The 19,804-nt window shown below is 42.7% G+C and overlaps 1 protein-coding gene across 1 annotated transcript in view; it reads right to left on the reverse strand.

The window, feature by feature from the left end:
* Positions 1-12,239, reverse strand: part of LOC129815433 (retinoic acid receptor gamma-A-like) — a 93,975-nt gene extending 81,736 nt beyond the window's left edge. The window contains exon 1 of the mRNA XM_055869265.1: positions 12,068-12,239. The gene's annotated coding sequence lies outside the window, so the exon portion shown is untranslated. The remainder of the gene's footprint in view (positions 1-12,067) is intronic.
* Between the last annotated feature and the right edge of the window lie 7,565 nt (positions 12,240-19,804).

The following is a 19,804-nucleotide window of genomic DNA, read 5'->3' on the forward strand; positions in this document are numbered from 1 at the left end:
GTCTCTGTGCCTCAATGCTGCCTTTATGAGGCAGGGCTGGGCCGGGTCAGACTGGGCTGTCTGGCCCTGCTGAGAGACGCACACATATACACATACACACACACACCACCCTGCTCTAGTGTCAGGATACCAGTGTGTGTGTGTGTGTGTGTGTGTGTGTGTGTGTGTGTGTGTGTGTGTGTGTGTGTGTGTGTGTGTGTGTGGAGGGGGTTAAGTTAAGGTGGGCTGTCTCAGTGATCTCATCCCCCACCATCTCCCCAAGTCCCGACCTGATTCAACCTGCCACTGCCTGAGCCACCCTTCTTCACACACACATAAACACACACACTCACACACACACTCACACACATGCACACACACACACACATGCCAGAGGGGCACCTCTTTCCAAATGGTGAGGAATTTAATGGTGTGTGTGTGTGTGTGTGTGTGTGTGTGTGTGTGTGTGTGTGTGTGTGTGTGTGTGTGTGTGTGTGTGTGTGTGTGTGTGGAGGGGGTTAAGTTAAGGTGGGCTGTCTCAGTGATCTCATCCCCCACCATCTCCCCAAGTCCCGACCTGATTCAACCTGCCACTGCCTGAGCCACCCTTCTTCACACACACATAAACACACACACTCACACACACACTCACACACATGCACACACACACATGCCAGAGGGGCACCTCTTTCCAAATGGTGAGGAATTTAATGGTGTGTGTGTGTGTGTGTGTGTGTGTGTGTGTGTGTGTGTGTGTGTGTGTGTGTGTGTGTGTGTGTGTGTGTGTGTGTGTGTGTGTGTGTGTTGCGGGGCTTTCCATTCCTTCATCTATTTTCCACCAAGGCCTTTAACTGAGGGGCACACCTCAACACACACAAAACAGACACAAACGTCTTGCATCTTCTCACTGGCTTTCTCGTGAAAAGTGTTATTTTTTATAACATTATTTGACTAAGGGTCTATAACTATAAAATGCATTAATATATTGTTACTTTAATGATATACTGTAGCATAGGCTTGTTATAGCCTAGACCTGCCACTGTATATATAACCATTGACCAATGGATATGTTTATAATCCAACTTCTAATTTTCTCTACAAATAAAACAATCAATAAAAGCCAGTTTAAAAGTGAACCAGAAAGAAAAGCATCCTGAAGTGTTTCCAACTGCATCCGCCTCTCTGGGGCTATGTACTACTGTACTGTGGAAACAGTGTTTTCCAACTGCATCCGCCTCTCTGGGGCTATGTACTACTGTACTGTGGAAACAGTGTTTTCCAACTGAGCTAAACCCACACAAGAGCTTGTTTTTGAGGCGAAGCGTACACTTCACTGGGTGATTTTTAAGTATCCAGCTTTCATGTGGCCAATGCAACATGCTGAGTAATATGGAGGGGTGGTTTAATATGCCTCTAATTACTGACTTAAACACGCACACGCGCCAGCGCACACACACACACACACACACACACACACACACACACACACACACACACACACACACACACACACACACACACACACACACACACACACACACACACACACACACACACACACACACACACACACACACACACACGAACACACCAGGCCATTACTGAGGTGGGATGTAGAGAGCTTTAATCAAACAAATACAAACTGCGCTGTGTGACCCCATGGCTAGATGACTTTAGTTTCACTTTGATAAGTACACTCTTTATTACTTATTAAATCTCTTCTCTGAATGCCAGACCTACTGGTTCAGGTTTTCACCTCTGTTCCATGTGTACAGTTAAACAGGTTTAATTCACTTTCATTCAGAGAGAAAGTCATGCAGCTCAACTATTCAACATTTTGTCCATAAACGTTCTATAGAACAAGACGTTACGATCTAATACATTTCCCCAACTGGTATTACAACTGATTTGAATTTCATTTGTCCAAACTGCCAGGTCATACAGTTGACCAGTGGTGGGTTTAGATATAGGCGACATGGGCAGCCGCCCAGGGTGGCATCTTGCCGAGGGCGGCAGGGGGTGCTCGCACAAAAAAAATCGTAATGGTGACATTTGCGCGATCGGTTTTCTATCGCTCATTTGCACGTCACGTCACGTCAATGATATTATGTCACCATGTGGGACTGTGGGTCAATTAACCTTGTCGGAGTAGGCGCCCTGATTCTAGTTTGTGAGCTAGGCAGGCTACTGCCTGGGAAGGTCTCCCACTCAGAAGTACGAGATGGAGAGGGGGGCGGGGGTAGGTTGACCTCAGGTCTCCCCACTGGAAGCCTGAGGTAGGGGGAGCTGAAGGGGGGTTTAGCCCAGTGAGTCATACAAGCTAGAACCGCCACTGCAAAAGACAAAAACATATATAACTGTGTGTGTGTGTGTGTGTGTGTGTGTGTGTGTGTGTGTGTGTGTGTGTGTGTGTGTGTGTGTGTGTGTGTGTGTGTGTGGGGGGGGGGGGGGGGGGGGGGGGGGGGGGGGGGCGGGGGGGGGTTCTCTCTATGCAGAACAGAAGTGTTGTCTTTTGTGGCTGAGTTAGCACAGGGTCAAACGGTCCACTTGACTCAGACAGCCTGAAGCAGCAGAGTCTGGCTGGAGCTGGAGCTGGATGAATAGCACCCAACTACAGGACCAAAAGACCTGCGTTTACAACTACTAACATTCTGTGTACTGTATGTGACACCTGGACTCCACCAGAAATATAAATGACCATGTATTATGAGTGCGAATGGGTGAAAAAACATGACTTCAACAGGGATAATTGGTGAAATATGGAACATAAATGAAGGTGTTCTTGCGAGTATTTAACACAAACCAACCAAGATGTGGTACGTTCACAACACACACTCCAAAATACACACTCTGGGAAGTTTCACACACACGGCCAATCGTACAGAGAGCCAGATAAAGCCAGATAAACTTGCACACACACACACACACACACACACACACACACACACACACACACACACACACACACACACACACACACACACACACACACACACACACACACACACACACACACACACACACACACACACAGGGTAAATTACCCATGAACAATACACAATTCTATTATAGATTCTCTCTTTCCCAGACAAATAAAAGGCCATAATATGAGAGTTATGATATGCATATATTTGTAATCATGAGGAATCAAAATATAGCTGGCTCTCTAAAACACATGCTCCTCTCGGTATCGTAACACCAACATTGTGGTCGAGGTTTGTGAACAATAACTTTAATTTATGAAAGCTATTATGTCGTGAGATTAGCTGTAAAAAATAGCATAAATATGCATAGAAATGTCCTTTATTACTGAGATATTTGGATACCATTTTACGACCAAGATGGCAAGTAAAAAATGACTCCCTTTTTACGACTTAACTTCTTTGAGGAAAACTAGACTTTTGTACTAACAAATACTGTCGTGTGAATGAAATGTTTTACTTCATGTCAATGTTTTTTTATTTTTTTATTGTGGAAAGTTTTCCCTCATAATCATTCATCATGGTTGTTTAGTTTCTATCTATTTAACCATTCTGTATGAATGCTCACCACAGCTCCTCTCTCCTCTAGCCACAGTCATCTTACTGCATCTCTCACTGTCAAACGGACAGATGGTAAAGAAAGAAACATGGGGTTTTGTTTAGGCAGCAGTAACTGCTTTGCCTTTGGAAATTGGAATGTGGTTAAAAACTAGGCCTATAAAGTGTTTCTATACTCTCTTCTATACCTTCCACTGCAAACACTGATTTAACCAACATCATAGCAAAATAACATAACAGTTATTTGTAGATTTTGTAATACCACTGTTACTCTTATAATAACTGTCACAACCTTTACAATCCCTTACTAACCATGTCATAAAGAATGGTAACTACAGATACACCAACAATATTCTTACTCTCCTAATGGTAACTACAGATACACCAACAATGGTGTTACTCTCCTAATGGTAATCATAATAGTGACTGCAGCACTAATGATGGTAATGATGATAATAAAGATGTTTAAATCAAATGCACAATGGTGCCGTTATGTGGAGTCCACCCCCTCTGGCTGATTCTGGGGTTGCCAGGTCGCGACTTAGGTCACCCCATGTCACTCCAGGCTAGGGATAGGGGTCAGGGGTCATACCTAATTGTGGCATTTGGTAGGCACCTTTTAGCTCTGCACAAGTGGGTTTGTGTCTGTCTACCCTAGGGCTTGGCGTTACCACCTCTCTTCACCCTCTCTCTACCGCTCTCTCTCTTCGCACTCTTCTCTCTCCCTTCTCCCTCTTGAGTTTGAGGGTTGTGTCCACAACAGAGGGAGGACTAGATGTGACTTGCTGTGTTTAAAGGACTAGTTGATGTTGATCTGAAGGCAGGCCTGAGGCTGTGATTAAAGTAACACACAGATAGAAGACAACTTCACTGATACACCAGGTGACCAGATGATACAACCTGACCCGATGACAATGACCACCATTCAACAGACTCAAACACAGTGTTAAAGAGCCAAATGGTACATTCTGAGACATACATTTTGAAGTAATTAGCAATGTTCCCACAAAGTGAAGCAGAAACAAATATTTTTTTAACAGGAAGAAGAACAGACAGACTTAGAGTAGAACTGTCATTTGGAAAGAGTTAAATACACTGCTCAAAAAAATAAAGGGAACACTTAAACAACACAATGTAACTCCAAGTCAATCACACTTCTGTGAAATCAAACTGTCCACTTAGGAAGCAACACTGATTGACAATAAATTTCACATGCTGTTGTGCAAATGGAATAGACAAAAGGTGGAAATTATAGGCAATTAGCAAGACACCCCCCAAAAAAGGAGTGATTCTGCAGGTGGTGACCACAGACCACTTCGCAGTTCCTATGCTTCCTGGCTGATGTTTTGGTCACTTTTGAATGCTGGCGGTGCTCTCACTCTAGCGGTAGCATGAGACGGAGTCTACAACCCACACAAGTGGCTCAGGTAGTGCAGTTCATCCAGGATGGCACATCAATGCGAGCTGTGGCAAAAAGGTTTGCTGTGTCTGTCAGCGTAGTGTCCAGAGCATGGAGGCACTACCAGGAGACAGGCCAGTACATCAAGAGACGTGGAGGAGGCCATAGGAGGGCAACAACCCAGCAGCAGGACCGCTACGTCCGCCTTTGTGCAAGGAGGTGCACTGCCAGCGCCCTGCAAAATGACCTCCAGCAGGCCACAAATGTGCATTTGTCTGCTCAAACGGTCAGAAACAGACTCCATGAGGGTGGTATGAGGGCCCGACGTCCACAGGTGGGGGTTGTGCTTACAGCCCAACACCGTGCAGGACGTTTGGCATTTGCCAGAGAACACCAAGATCGGGAAATTCGCCACTGGCGCCCTGTGCTCTTCACAGATGAAAGCAGGTTCACATGGAGCACATGAGCACATGTGACAGACGTGACAGAGTCTGGAGATGCCGTGGAGAACGTTCTGCTGCCTGCAACATCCTCCAGCATGACCGGTTTGGCGATGGGTCAGTCATGGTGTGGGGTGGCATTTCTTTGTGGGGCCGCACAGCCCTCCATGTGCTCGCCAGAGGTAGCCTGACTGCCAATAGGTACCGAGATGAGATCCTCAGACCCCTTGTGAGACCATATGCTGACACATGCACATTTGTGGCCTGCTGGAGGTCATTTTGCAGGGCTCTGGCAGTGCTGCTCCTTGCACAAAGGCGGAGGTAGCGGTCCTGCTGCTGGGTTGTTGCCCTCCTACGGCCTCCTCCACGTCTCCTGATGTACTGGCCTGTCTCCTGGTAGCGCCTCCATGCTCTGGACACTACGCTGACAGACACAGCAAACCTTCCTGCCACAGCTCGCATTGATGTGCCATCCTGGATGAACTGCACTACCTGAGCCAATTGTGTGGGTTGTAGACTCCGTCTCATGCTACCACTAGAGTGAGAGCCACGCCAGCATTCAAAAGTGACCAAAACATCAGCCTGGAAGCATAGGAAATGAGAAGTGGTCTGTGGTCACCACCTGCAGAATCACTCCTTTTTTGGGGGGTGTCTTGCTAATTGCCTATAATTTCCACCTTTTGTCTATTCCATTTGCACAACAGCATGTGAAATTTATTGTCAATCAGTGTTGCTTCCTAAGTGGACAGTTTGATTTCACAGAAGTGTAATTTGACTTGGAGTTATATTGTGTTGTTTAAGTGTTCCCTTTATTTTTTTTGAGCAGTGTATAATGAGTAGCTGCATTCAAGAGAGTTGTTCTCAAACAATGCAGGATCTCCAGTGGATGGTGAAGATGCCCCAGTATATCCCTGGGACCATGCTCCCACCCATCCAGGACATCTACTCGAAACAGTGCATGAGAAAGACCTGCAGCATCATCAAGGACCCCACACACCCCAGCCAAGAGCTGTTCACTCCCTTACCGCCGTGCAGACGGTATCGGAGCATGAGGTCTGATAACAACAATCTCACAGACAGTTTTCTATCTACAAGCCATCAGACTGCTGAACACTTAAACTGGACTGACCACCTGCTCTGACTCTAGTACACATGCACTCACTTACGCACACACCCACACAGACATATACACATCCCGACACACACACACACACACACACACACACACACACATACACACACACACACACACACACACACACACACACACACACACACACACACACACACACACACACACACATTCATGCTACACACACATAACAACTGCTGCTACCAGACTCTTATTATGATTGCCAAATGCTGCAAAATTGTAACACTGGCCACCCAATTCCCTCTTCCCCAAAACACGTGTAAATATTGGACTATAAATTGTAACACTGGCCACCCAATTCCCTCTTCCCCAAAACACGTGTAAATATTGGACTATAAATTGTAACACTGGCCACCCAATTCCCTCTTCCCCAAAACACGTGTAAATATTGGACTATAAATTGTAACACTGGCCACCCAATTCCCTCTTCTCCAAAACACGTGTAAATATTGGACTATAAATTGTAACACTGGCCACCCAATTCCCTCTTCCCCAAAACACGTGTAAATATTGGACTATAAATTGTAACACTGGCCACCCAATTCCCTCTTCCCCAAAACACGTGGAAATATTGGACTATAAATTGTGCCTTTCTGTATTATACTTATGCTAACATGTTTATTCTGTTCTACTGAGCCATTTATTTTCCATTGAAATTTCCATTGATATTTATAAGAAAAACACAGAGGTTCACACAAGAGGAAAAGAGAAGGAGAGCCATTTTCATTTTAGAGCAAGTTAAGCTGAACTTTTGCTGTTACCTATTGTTCACTCAAACAAATAAATAAATATATTATTTAGGGTCAGACGTGTGTGTGTTTTTTTGGGGTGGAGGGGGCAGTTTGAAAGGGGATGGTATGGACAGACAGTTAGGAGAGAGAGAGAGAGAGAGAGAGAGAGAGAGAGAGAGAGAGAGAGAGAGAGAGAGAGAGAGAGAGAGAGAGAGAGAGAGAGAGAAAAGAGAGAGAGGTGATGAAAAATGCTTTGTGTTGACAGATGAGTGGTGACAGTGAAACAGAAAGAAAGAAATAGAGAAGACCCACAGCATTCTCCGCCTGAGGGCCTGTCATTCTTGAAACGTGAAGGGAACAAAGACGCAAAGATTGCAATGCAGTTAAAGGAGTTAGGCAGTAATAACCAGCACACAGACACTGCAGATGCCTCGTGTGTTTGTGTGTGTGTGAAAAATGTAACATTTGTTAAAAGTGTGAGAAAATATTACGTAGACTCATGCGTGTACATTTTTATAAGTGGGTGTATGCTGGGAATATATCTAAAGCGTGTGGCCAGACAAGACCAGAAATGTCAGTCTGTCAGGTCAGGTGAGTTTGGTTATAAAACACAGCGCTGACAGACAAGCTTTCATACACTCGCACACAAACACACACATGCACGCATACACAGGAGAGGGGAATGAGTTTAAACTACAAAGTATACGCATTTATACATAAACAAATGCTATCAAAACAAGTTTTTACAACAGCATAAAATTGTACAAAGAAATTTGGCTATATGACTGTTTCCATTTCCAGACCCCCAGAACAGTTACACATAAGAATGAAATACCTACAGTATATCTAACCAACTAAACTAATCCCCATATGTGAATCAGGGAATGTATATAACAAAATGAAGATCCTAGAGATGATAGTCATTGGCGTATGGAATTAAGATCTCTAAGACACTGATCTAGAGTCAGTTTATCATTTTCCACCCTGATGGGTAAGGTTAAGGATTAGAGCGGGTAAGCTGATCCTAGACCTGTGCTTACCTGTTGGGTGTTAGTGGCTGACCTTGGAGGTCGGTGGGACTAAGAGTATAGTTGCTGAGGGCCATTGACACTCTCCAGACATCTTGGGTCTAGGAACATTAGTGTTTGGATCTTTGACTTCCAGCCACTTCCAACACACACACACACACACACACACACACACACACACACACACACACACACACACACACACACACACACACACACACACACACACACACACACACACACACACACACACACAGCTAACTGCACTCTTACACTCAATGTTGCGATTCACACAAAACATTATACACGTGATTGGCACTTCTTATAAATACCAGGATCATTAACACACAAAGACACGAGTACTCTAACACATCACATATACAGTGAGGAATGACTGTAGTAAAACTCCACTGACTTCAATCACACAGAGAAAGACATTGAGTCTGATTAAGTGACACAGAGAGTTGTGGAGGTAGAGAATAAGAGAAAGATATCCAGTCTGAGTAAGTGACACAGAGAGTTGTGGAGGTAGAGAATAAGAGAAAGATATTCAGTCTGAGTAAGTGACACAGAGAGTTGTGGAGGTAGAGAATAAGAGAAAGATATCCAGTCTGAGTAAGTGACACAGAGAGTTGTGGAGGTAGAGAATAAGAGAAAGATATCCAGTCTGAGTAAGTGACACAGAGAGTTGTGGTGGTAGAGAATAAGAAAAAGATATCCAGTCTGAATAAGTGACACAGAGAGTTGTGGAGGTAGAGAATAAGAGAAAGATATCCAGTCTGAATAAGTGACACAGAGAGTTATGGAGGTAGAGAATAAGAGAAAGATATCCAGTCTGAGTAAATGACACAGAGAGTTATGGAGGTAGAGAATAAGAAAAGGGGACTCTCCATGGAGTAAATTTAGACACACTCCGACCATGGTGTCTGCACTATATACACACTGCTTTTACTAGAGCTGGCCCTCACTCTGGTGGGATATACACACTGGTGTGTTGTGTTGTGTTCATCTCTTGGGGAAGTATGTGTGCTCCCTCCACAAAATACAGCGGACAAATATTTTTATAGATAATTAAACGTGGGCTTATGAGTGAAGTTTAGTAATTCATTCAGCAATCCTCCTCCTTATCCTCATCACTCCATGCCAAGACAGTTACTGGATGTGCTCACTAATATTCCATCAGACATTAGGAAAATAAATCTGGAATAGATTTGTCGGGAGTCCGCTACATTGGCAAGGGGCAGGATAGGCATAGCATAGAACAATATGCCATAGATCATCACACCGAGGTCAGCACACTATTATTGATCAGCATTACATCACAGCAAGAAGGAAGACAACAGCTCAACTATAGCTTTGTCCACAGACAATGATAGTAAACGTTTTAATTGTAACAAATGAAGTAAACAGTGCAACAAACAGTTTACAAGGTTACAATGTTCATACCGTTCATAACTTAATACTGTACATGTATAATACAATTGATGGGTACATGTTACTTTTGCGAAGAATTGTGCACATGCATACTGTATGAGTAAGTCACAAATGTGTGTACGCAGGTGCACACAAACTCGTACACACACGTTCCCACATGTAAGCTGGTGCACACAGATCCACAGAAGTGCCATGCCCATAAGCGGCACAGGGGCACGAGCCCCCTCAGACTTGTCCTCTTTCTTTTCCCCCTTTCTTCCCCACTCTTGTTTGTGATTTGTCAGATTGCCGAATGAATTACTAAACTTCACTCATAAGTCCACGTTTAATTATCTATAAAAGGATCTGTCAGCTGTATTTTGTGGAGGGAGCACACTGACCCCCCCCCCCCCCCTCCCCCCTATTCTCCTTAGTAAGTGGTTCCTTCCAAGGTGCACTGAGGAACAAAGATATGCTAGGTAGGACACTAGATACTCAAGTGCATGCAGACAGTATTGTCAGTGGAGGAGGAGAGAGAGTGTCCAGTAACACACACAGTGTTTGATTTTATTTTAACGGCCAGTGCTGGGCAGGACTCGCAGGAATTATGTTTGTAAATTCATTTGATCAAGCTATATAGCCTATTGATTCCTTTTTTATTTATAAAAAATAAATAATGTTTTGTTCTTTCTCTGTAATAGCAACTTTATGAAGATGGCTTTAGCTTGCCAGCTAGATACTATCAGTTCCCAATCTCCCAACCTCGTCATAGCTACCAAGCCATTTCAGGCTATGAAGTTAGAGTAGCTAGCTTGTCTAACTATCTTAGGTTGCTAGGCTTTAAAAAAGCAAGCAATTACTAATGCACTGAATAAGACTTGCATTCCTTTGAATCTTTTACTCAGATTTGAGCAGAGATGCGGAAAAGCATATTTAGTTTCTTACATTTTGTATTTACCACCAGTCAGGAGGATACAGACAGCTCAAGAGGTATGCTTAGATATGCAGAAAAATGCTTGGTTTAAATGTAATCTGGTACTTTATGATATGTTATGATATTTATGTATTAATTATGATGTCATGATATGTGCCTGTATTGATGATGTGTGGTATGATCCCATGTACTGTGTTGTAATGTAGATGTAATATCCCAGGCATGTTAGTGCAGTATATTGAGATGTGTGATTTACATCAGTCAGAATGACACCCTCGTGTAAATGACAATTGAACAGTTAAAGAGGTATGCTTACTTAACCTATGTAGAAAAATACATATTTTTTTACATAGAATTAGGCAATTAGGCAACAATGACTCTTGAAACTTCCACCACCTTCTCCTTTCTCATGTACTTCATGCCCCCTCTAAAATAAGGGTGAATAACACCTCTGACCACACACACACACACACACACACACACACACACACACACACACACACACACACACACACACACACACACACAGACAGTAGTGGGCAAAGCAGAGGCCCTAATGTCTGAGTACAGAGTTTGTATGGTGGCTGGCCTTGTCTACTCCTACAGTAGCTACCACATAATAGGTCTGTGCTTCTGTGCTGTGTGTGACCATAACATGGGGGTGGAAATATAATGACATGTATAGACACATATTACAAAGTAATTGAGATGGAATTACACTGACATGAATGTGCACATATATAATGGCATAGGGAGGAAATATACTGACATATAAGTACACGTACTATAAAGACATGGAGGTGCATTACACTGACAAACAGTATATGTCCCCATAATATAAAAGTTAGTGCAGGCCGATGTCATGTGAGAATACATTGTGTCATGCAACGAATAGGAAACACAGTGTTCATGCCAGTATGTCACATTGGGAATTTGAGCATGTTTGAAAAGGAAAAGATAGAAGATGTCATACAATCGGCAACACACACAAGAACGCAAAGAACATACAGAAACCTGAACATATCACATGCACTGGCACTCACGCATATAATACTGCACATGCACTCACACACATAACAATGGTCGAGCACAAGAGCACAAGAAAGAGGCGATCTTCTTTCATTCCTCTCCTTTTTTATGTCTTTCTCGCTCACTCGTTGTCCTTCCTCTCTCTCTTTAAATCTCTGTTCTCAATTAAAGCTGTCCTCAGGAAACTCTAACTCTCCCCTCGTAGCGTCCCATTCCTCCCCAAACACACACAAACACTCTGTTTCAATCGTCTCCCCGTCCACACACACAGACACACACACTCTCTTGTCTCAGTCCTGCTCTGACATGTTCTCTTTGTCTTTCCTTCTCTCGCAATCCACAGAAAGACTCAGAAAGAAAGAAAAAAATGGAAAAAGAGGGATGTTTTCGTCTGTAACGCTCAATCAGAAACCCAAACTCACCGGATCTGGAGTGGGTCTGGCGCACAGACGGACGGATGAAGGAAGAGAGTGAATGGAGAGATGAACAGAGGAGAAGTGTAGTGGAGTTAGGTTCGTCAGTCAGAAGTCCCTCTCAGAGCGAAGAATAAGCACGGCCTGTTGCATTCCGCCTTCCTCTCGCTTTTTCCTTTTCTCGCTCTCTCCCCTTCTCTCACTCCCTTGCTCAGTCACTCACACACTCTCTCTCTCCGTTATTGCTCTCTCTCTCCTTGCTCTCTCTCTCTCTTCTTGCTCTCTCTCTCCCCCACTGAAATCATTATGCACTTTGATTCACAAACCCTGCCTCTGTCACGTGATCCAACACTTCAAATATACAGCACATTTTTTACAAGCCACATAATGCCTGAAGGGATGGAAAATAGGGTCCAGAAAGCTTAGGTTTCAACTTCTCAGCCCCCCCTCTTTCCTTCTCCCTCTCTCTCCCGCTTTCTTTGTCTCTCACTTTCTCCCTTCACTCTCCATCCTACACTTTTGGATTGTCAGTTACCTAACTATTCTTGGATAATTCCTTTCCTTGACTGTTCCCATACCCCCCTTTATGCATCTTCCTTTAAAAACAAACAATTGTCCACCCAACTTTGTACAAGTGTGTGCACCCGTGTGCGTGCACGTGAATGTATGTGAATGTGTGTGTCAGAAATGCCAATTCGTTCATTTTTCTTCTCAGTCCCATCATGATGTCGTGTTCTATGTTCCTAAGTTCAATTTTAATTCAAAGTCACACACACACACCAGACCAGCTCCAGTCATTTGTATGACTAACGAAGCCATCCGTCAAAAGTGACAATTCACAATATGAGTGAGCAGTCTGTGGGCAAAGCAGAGGCCCTATTATCTGAGTACAGAGTGTGTATGGTGGCTGGCTGGCACTCACACACACACCTCACACATATGCTCTGAAACAGTCATTACCCTGCAGACATACACAAACACACACGCAGCAGAAGGCTGTGCAGCTTTGGGGATATCCATATCAATCCTTGGTTTGCTTCATGTTTACCATGCCTGAACTGTGGGACTGGGGCCAATGATCTGGGAGCCCAAGAGGGGCTTGAGCCATGGAACACAGAACACACTATTGTGACTAAATCTTCCCAATCACACTGAAATATACTCACTCTGACTCAACAGCACAGGTCATTTACATAGTGACACCAATAACACCAATCCAATATTAAACACTTTAAAAAATGATGTTATTATTTAACAAGAATAACAAATACAGTACCGTTCAAAAGTTTGGGGTCACTTAGAAATGTCCTTGTTTTTGAAAGAAAAGCAAATTTTTTGTCCATTAAAATAACATCAAATTGATCAGAAATGCAGTGTAGACATTGTTAATGTTGTAAATGACTATTGTTGCTGGGAATGGCTGATTTTGAATGGAATATCTACATAGGCGTACAGAGGCCCATTATCAGCAACCATCACTCCTGTGATCCAATGGCACGTTGTGTTAGCTAATCCAAGTTTATCATTTTAAAAGGCTAACTCTTCATTAGAAAACCTTTTTGCAATTACGTAAGCACAGCTGAAAACTGTGGTTATGATTAAAGAAGCAATAAAACTGGCCTTTTTAGACTAGTTGAGTATCTGGAGTATCACCATTTGTGGGTTCGATTACAGGCTCAAAATGGCTAGAAACCAATAACTTTCTTCTGAAACTCGTCAGTCTATTCTTGATCTAAGAAATTAAGGCGATTCCGTGTGAGAAATTGCCAAGAAACTGAAGATCTCGTACAACGCTGTGTACTACTCCCTTCACAGAACTGGTTACTGTCTGTAACCAGAATCGAAAGAGGAGTGGGAGGCCCCGGTGCACAACTGAGCAAGAGGACAAGTACATTAGAGTGTCTAGTTTGAGAAACAGATGCCTCACAAGTCCTCAACTGTCAGCTTCATTAAATAGTACCCACAAAACACCAGTCTCAACATCATCAGTGACCAGGCGACTCTGGGATGTTGGCCTTGTAGGCAAAGTTGCAAAGAAAAAGCCATATAAAAGCCACTGGACAATAAAAATAAAAGATTAAGATGGGCAAAAGAACACAGACACTGAACAGAAGAACTCTGACTTAGACAACACAACAGAATGAACATGAACATGAACTCTGAAATAGACAACCCAACAGAATGAACATGAAATAGAAAACCCAACAGAATGAACATGAAATAGAAAACCCAACAGAATGAACATGAAATAGAAAACCCAACAGAATGAACATGAAATAGAAAACCCAACAGAATGAACATGAAATAGAAAACCCAACAGAATGAACATGAAATAGAAAACCCAACAGAATGAACATGAAATAGACAAACCAACAGAATGAACATGAAATAGAAAACCCAACAGAATGAACATGAAATAGAAAACCCAACAGAATGAACATGAAATAGACAACCCAACAGAATGAACATGAAATAGACAACCCAACAGAATGAACATGAAATAGACAACCCAACAGAATGAACATGAAATAGACAACCCAACAGGAGAAAACATTTCATTTTACATTCATTGTCCCTTTGCCATCTTAAAGGGAATGATTCTTCTTTTTTCCCTTTTCTGTCTTTTTCATTCATTTTAGGAGGAATTTCCAGGTTTTCAAAATAAAAAACAATCTTGTGCAATGTGTCCTTTGCACTAACTTGCTGTCACGATCGTGTGGTGGATTGACGGACCAAAACGCAGCATTTGGAAAATAAGCCATCTTCTTTTATTGGTGAAGAAGGCAAACGAAACAAACACACTTATGAACTAAACAAAACAAGAAAACGATCGTGAAGCTAATAAACGTTGTGCACATACACAGGCTACAAACGTTCTGACATAGACAACTACTCACAACCAATGAAAGCCTATGGCTACCCTAAATAAGGCTCCCAATCAGAGACAACCGAAATCAGCTGTCTCTAATTGGGAACTCATTCAGGCAACCATAGACTCTCCTAGACAACTAAACATACATAGACAACACTAGACACATGTACTCAACACAAACCCATATACTATACCCAACAACCCCTTTACCATAAAAACACCCAAAACCAACAAAACACAAACATTCCCCATGTCACACCCTGACCTAACTAAAATAATAAAGAAAACAAAGAATACTAAGGCCAGGGCGTGACACTTGCAGTGTAAATGGCCAAGCTATTTCTACAGAAAATAGTTTTCTCCACTAACTGTGTTCTCCTCTAACTTGTTCCTGTCACAGGTTTTCAGACTCAGAGAAATTGAAACCATGGGTTAATTACACCCCCCTACTCCCTAACCCCCTAACCTCCCAAACCCCCTTCACCCTTACCTCAGCCCCTTACCCTGCTATCCCCTTTCAGCCTCAATCCCACAAACACACGCACACACACACACACACACACACACACACACACACACACACACACACACACACACACACACACACACACACACACACACACACACACTAGAGACTACACATAAACACTCATCTGGCAACAACAAAAACATACACAAACGTACTGTGCGTAACACACTGATTTGTAAAGGACAATGGATTCATTCTACACTGGTTTCCATACTTTTAACTCCATTTCTGTAGAAGCCTGCTCTGTTCCTCCTCCAGGATTTTCCTAGGCAAATCAGCAACGTGGTTTTCTGGTAAGGAAGCGTTTGATGGAGGTACAATTAAATCAGTCATTACATCTAGGCCTGCCTGCCTGCCTGCCTGCCTGCCTGCCTGCCTGCCTGCCTGCCTGTCTGTCTGTCTGTCTGCCTGTCTGTCTGTCTGTCTGTCTGTCCACCTGCCTGCTTGCCTGTCTGTCTGTCTCTCTGCGTGCCTATCTGTCTGTCTGCCTGGCAATCAGAAAAACAGTCTGAAATAGTCTGAACAGACAAACTAACTCCAGCAGACTGGTCCATACAGCTGGTAACTGACCAGCGTGTTAAATGAAAACCTAAACTAACTGTAGCAGACCGGTACAGAAGACTAGTAACTGACCAGCTTATTAAATGAAAACCTAAACTAACTGTAACAGACCGGTACAGAAGACTAGTAACTGACCAGCGTGTTAAATGAAAACCTAAACTAACTGTAGCAGACCGGTACAGAAGACTAGTAACTGACCAGCGTGTTAAATGAAAACCTAAACTAACTGTAGCAGACCGGTACAGAAGACTAGTAACTGACCAGCGTGTTAAATGAAAACCTAAACTAACTGTAGCAGACCGGTACAGAAGACTAGTAACTGACCAGGACCCGGTTTTCCCATAGAAATGGAACACCAGAGAATGGTCGTGAAGTGCATCGTTGGAGCATGTGTCCATACTGACAGGACCGAAAAGAAAGGAAGTGCTGCTCTCAGATCAGCTTTCTCCATTCATCTTACCTTAACTTAACATAATAATTATTTCACAATACTGATGACGGATCAGCTCCAAGAGAGATATTACCGCCTACGGCTGCAAATTTTGAGGTGGCTTGTTCTTATGCTTACCCAATAAATATGTCTAAATCACAGATTTGGCACATAATTATGCACATGTTAGACTACACATCATGAAATATATTGAGACAAATTACAGACAGTAGCCTACAAGTAGCAAAATAGAACTCAATTGATTGAACATGAAATGTATTTCAATATGATTGAAATAGGCCTCACGTTCTGTCCTTAGTTCCTTTTTTATGTCTTTATTTTAGTTTGGTCAGGGCGTGAGTTGGGGTGGGCATTCTGTTGTTTTTCTATGTTTTGTTCTATTTCTATGTGTTTGGCCTAGTATGGTTCTCAATCAGAGGCAGGTGTCGATCGTTTTCCCACTATGGGTTGTGGGTAGTTATTTTCCGTTTCAGTGTTTGCACCATACGGGACTGTGTCGGTTTTCATTTATTCTCTTGTTCTTTTTGTATTAAGTATTCATTCTCGATTAAACATTATTACAGTTTTTCTCAATTGTTTAAGCACAATTTTGAAAACAGGGCCCGGTTTTTCAAAACACTACACACAATTAGCACAACCCTACACCAAAGTAGCACAACACTTCAGATCATTTGCAAAATGGAACACTTTTGTCAAAACTGTACATGACTTCATAAAAATAATATTTTGTTACCATACGAAACACACACATTTACAGGTTTTTTTGATTGCTTAAGCACGATTTTCAAAACAGGGCCCGTGTTTTCAAAACACTACACACAATTAGCACAACCACACACCTAATTAGCAAAACACTACAGATCCTTTGCAAAATTAAACACTCTTGTAAAAACTATACACTTCTTTTTAAAAACCACGATTTGTTACCATATGAAACACACACGTTTCACATTACTATACTCTGTTTGCACGAGTTACACTCTGCTGTGATAAACCTAAAACACTTTTAGCACTTCTACTTCCCTTTGATTAGAGTAGGCTACTATCAACAAAGTACAAATATAATGTCAATTCACCAAACACTACACAAGACCAATGTTGCAGACTGAAGAAACTCATTTATTTCTCAACACGCCCAAAATGTTGACATGGAGATTCATAATACTGTAACCAAACGTCCCTTTACGTATTGTAAGTTAAAATTTAAAAAAATAAAAAATAACTAGACATTGTCTCTTCGCCTAGCTGGATCTGGCCAGAGAATTTCATCAACGTCGCAGGCAATGTTGTCATTAGCAAGACACCTTGGAAAGAAACGTCTTGAATGACGAATTCATCCTTGCATTGCTGCTTCCTCCATCTGGTCACAGGCCTCCTCTATGGCTTGGATGAGGGGTACCTCAGCCTGGAGACGGAGATCATATACCTTCCACCGCCATGCCGAGAAAAACTCTTCTATAGGGTTAAGGAATGGAGAGTATGGTGGAAGATATAGGACGGTGAAATGTGGATGTTGCTGAAACCAGTTCTGAACCCGAGCAGAGCGGTGGAAAGACACATTGTCCCAGACAACAATGTATTGCATATGATCGATTTGATTTGCTGCTGTTATGTTGTGCAATTGGTCCAAGAATGTAAGTATGAATGCTGTGTTGGGTCCATATGGGCATGGCGGTGGAGGACCCCATTCTGTGTAATGGCTGCACAGAGTGTTTAATTACCCCCACGTTGCCTTGGGACATTGACTATAGCCCTGTGGCCAATGATGTTTCTTCCCCTTCTTCGTGTTCTCGTCAGGTTGAACCCAGCCTCATCTACGTAAATGAACTCATGCTGGATCTCCTCTCCATCCATTCGTAAAACTCTGAAAAACAGTGTCAGGCAAAATTGTGTAGTTCAGTGTAGATCTAGTATACATATTACAGTACAGTAAAAGATTATGAGACAGTATGCAAGATCACACTGCTAAAGTGAATACATACCTCTGCATAATCATGCCGCAGTCGTTTCACCCTTTCGGAATTGCGCTCGAAAGGCACTCGATAAATTTGCTTCATTTGAATATTATTATTATTTTTTTAGAATGCGTGCCAGTGTTGATGTTGAGACCTGATGGATATTGTTGAAAATGGCGTGGTTATTGACAATGTTAGCTTGGATTTGCTTGAGTGTTATAGCATTGTTGGCCAAAACCATGTTTACTATCTCCCTCTCTTGCTGTTCTGTGAACATAGGAAGCCTTCCCCCTTGTCGTCCCTGACCCTCAATCCTATGTAGAAAAAAACAGTATACAATAGTAAAGTAATTTCACAGGAAAAGGTAACAGAAGTGCTGATAGTGCATAGAATACAGTACTGTAAGCAGTTACTGAAACCGTGCAGATGTTTTTGATATGATGATATTTTTACAATACCTTTTTTCCAGTCGAAATGTTCTCATCACACTTGCCACTATATATCGGCTTAGATTTGGCTGTACTCGCAGTCAGCCTCCCTCAGCGTCAGGCCGTGGTTGACAACGTGGTCAACCAGTGTTGCGCGGATCTCATTTGTCAGATTCGGTCCTCTTTGAACACCTTCTTGTCTTCCTCCTCGTCTTCCTCATTCTCCTCATTCTCCTCATTCTCCTCATTCTCCTCCTCCTCCTCCTCCTCCTCCTCCTCCTCCACCTCCACCTCCACCTCCACCTCCACCTCCACCTCCACCTCCTCCTCCACCTCCTCCTCCTCCACCTCCACCTCCACCTCCACCTACTCCACCTACTCCACCTCCTCCACCTCCTCCACCTCCTCCACCTCGTCTTACTCTTTCTCTGACTCTTTCCATTGTGCTTGAAGACCGATGAACTCACCTGCTGCTTTTTATAGTGCTTAAACACCTGATTGGTGTGTCTACAATTAAGCAAACGAGTGTTTGCACACCTGATGACTGTGTTGAACCAATTGGTTGGACGGTGTGGTAATTTGACAGTCAGTGCTTTGGTATTGCAAGGACGTGACTTCATGATAGATTTTTGTGTGTAATGTATGTTAAGTGTGTTTAGTGTTTTGCAAATCACGGTGTGTAGAGTTTTGCAACAAGTGTGAGGTTGACAATGTGCTTATAGTTGTGCAAATATGGGCTGATGTTTTGCTTCTTGAGTGTAAGGTTTTGCTAATAGTGTACTACTTTTAATTTTAGTTTGTAAGCAATCCAAAAAAACTGTAATATGACTTCAATCTTTTTGAACCAGTTACACACTGATGTTGCTAACCTAAAACACTTTTAGCAAGTCTAATTGTCAGTGATTAGAGTAGTGTAAATGAAGTACACAGAGAAAGTGCAACTATACAAA

Source organism: Salvelinus fontinalis, chromosome 18, assembly GCF_029448725.1.
Source record: "Salvelinus fontinalis isolate EN_2023a chromosome 18, ASM2944872v1, whole genome shotgun sequence".
NCBI lineage: Eukaryota > Metazoa > Chordata > Actinopteri > Salmoniformes > Salmonidae > Salvelinus > Salvelinus fontinalis.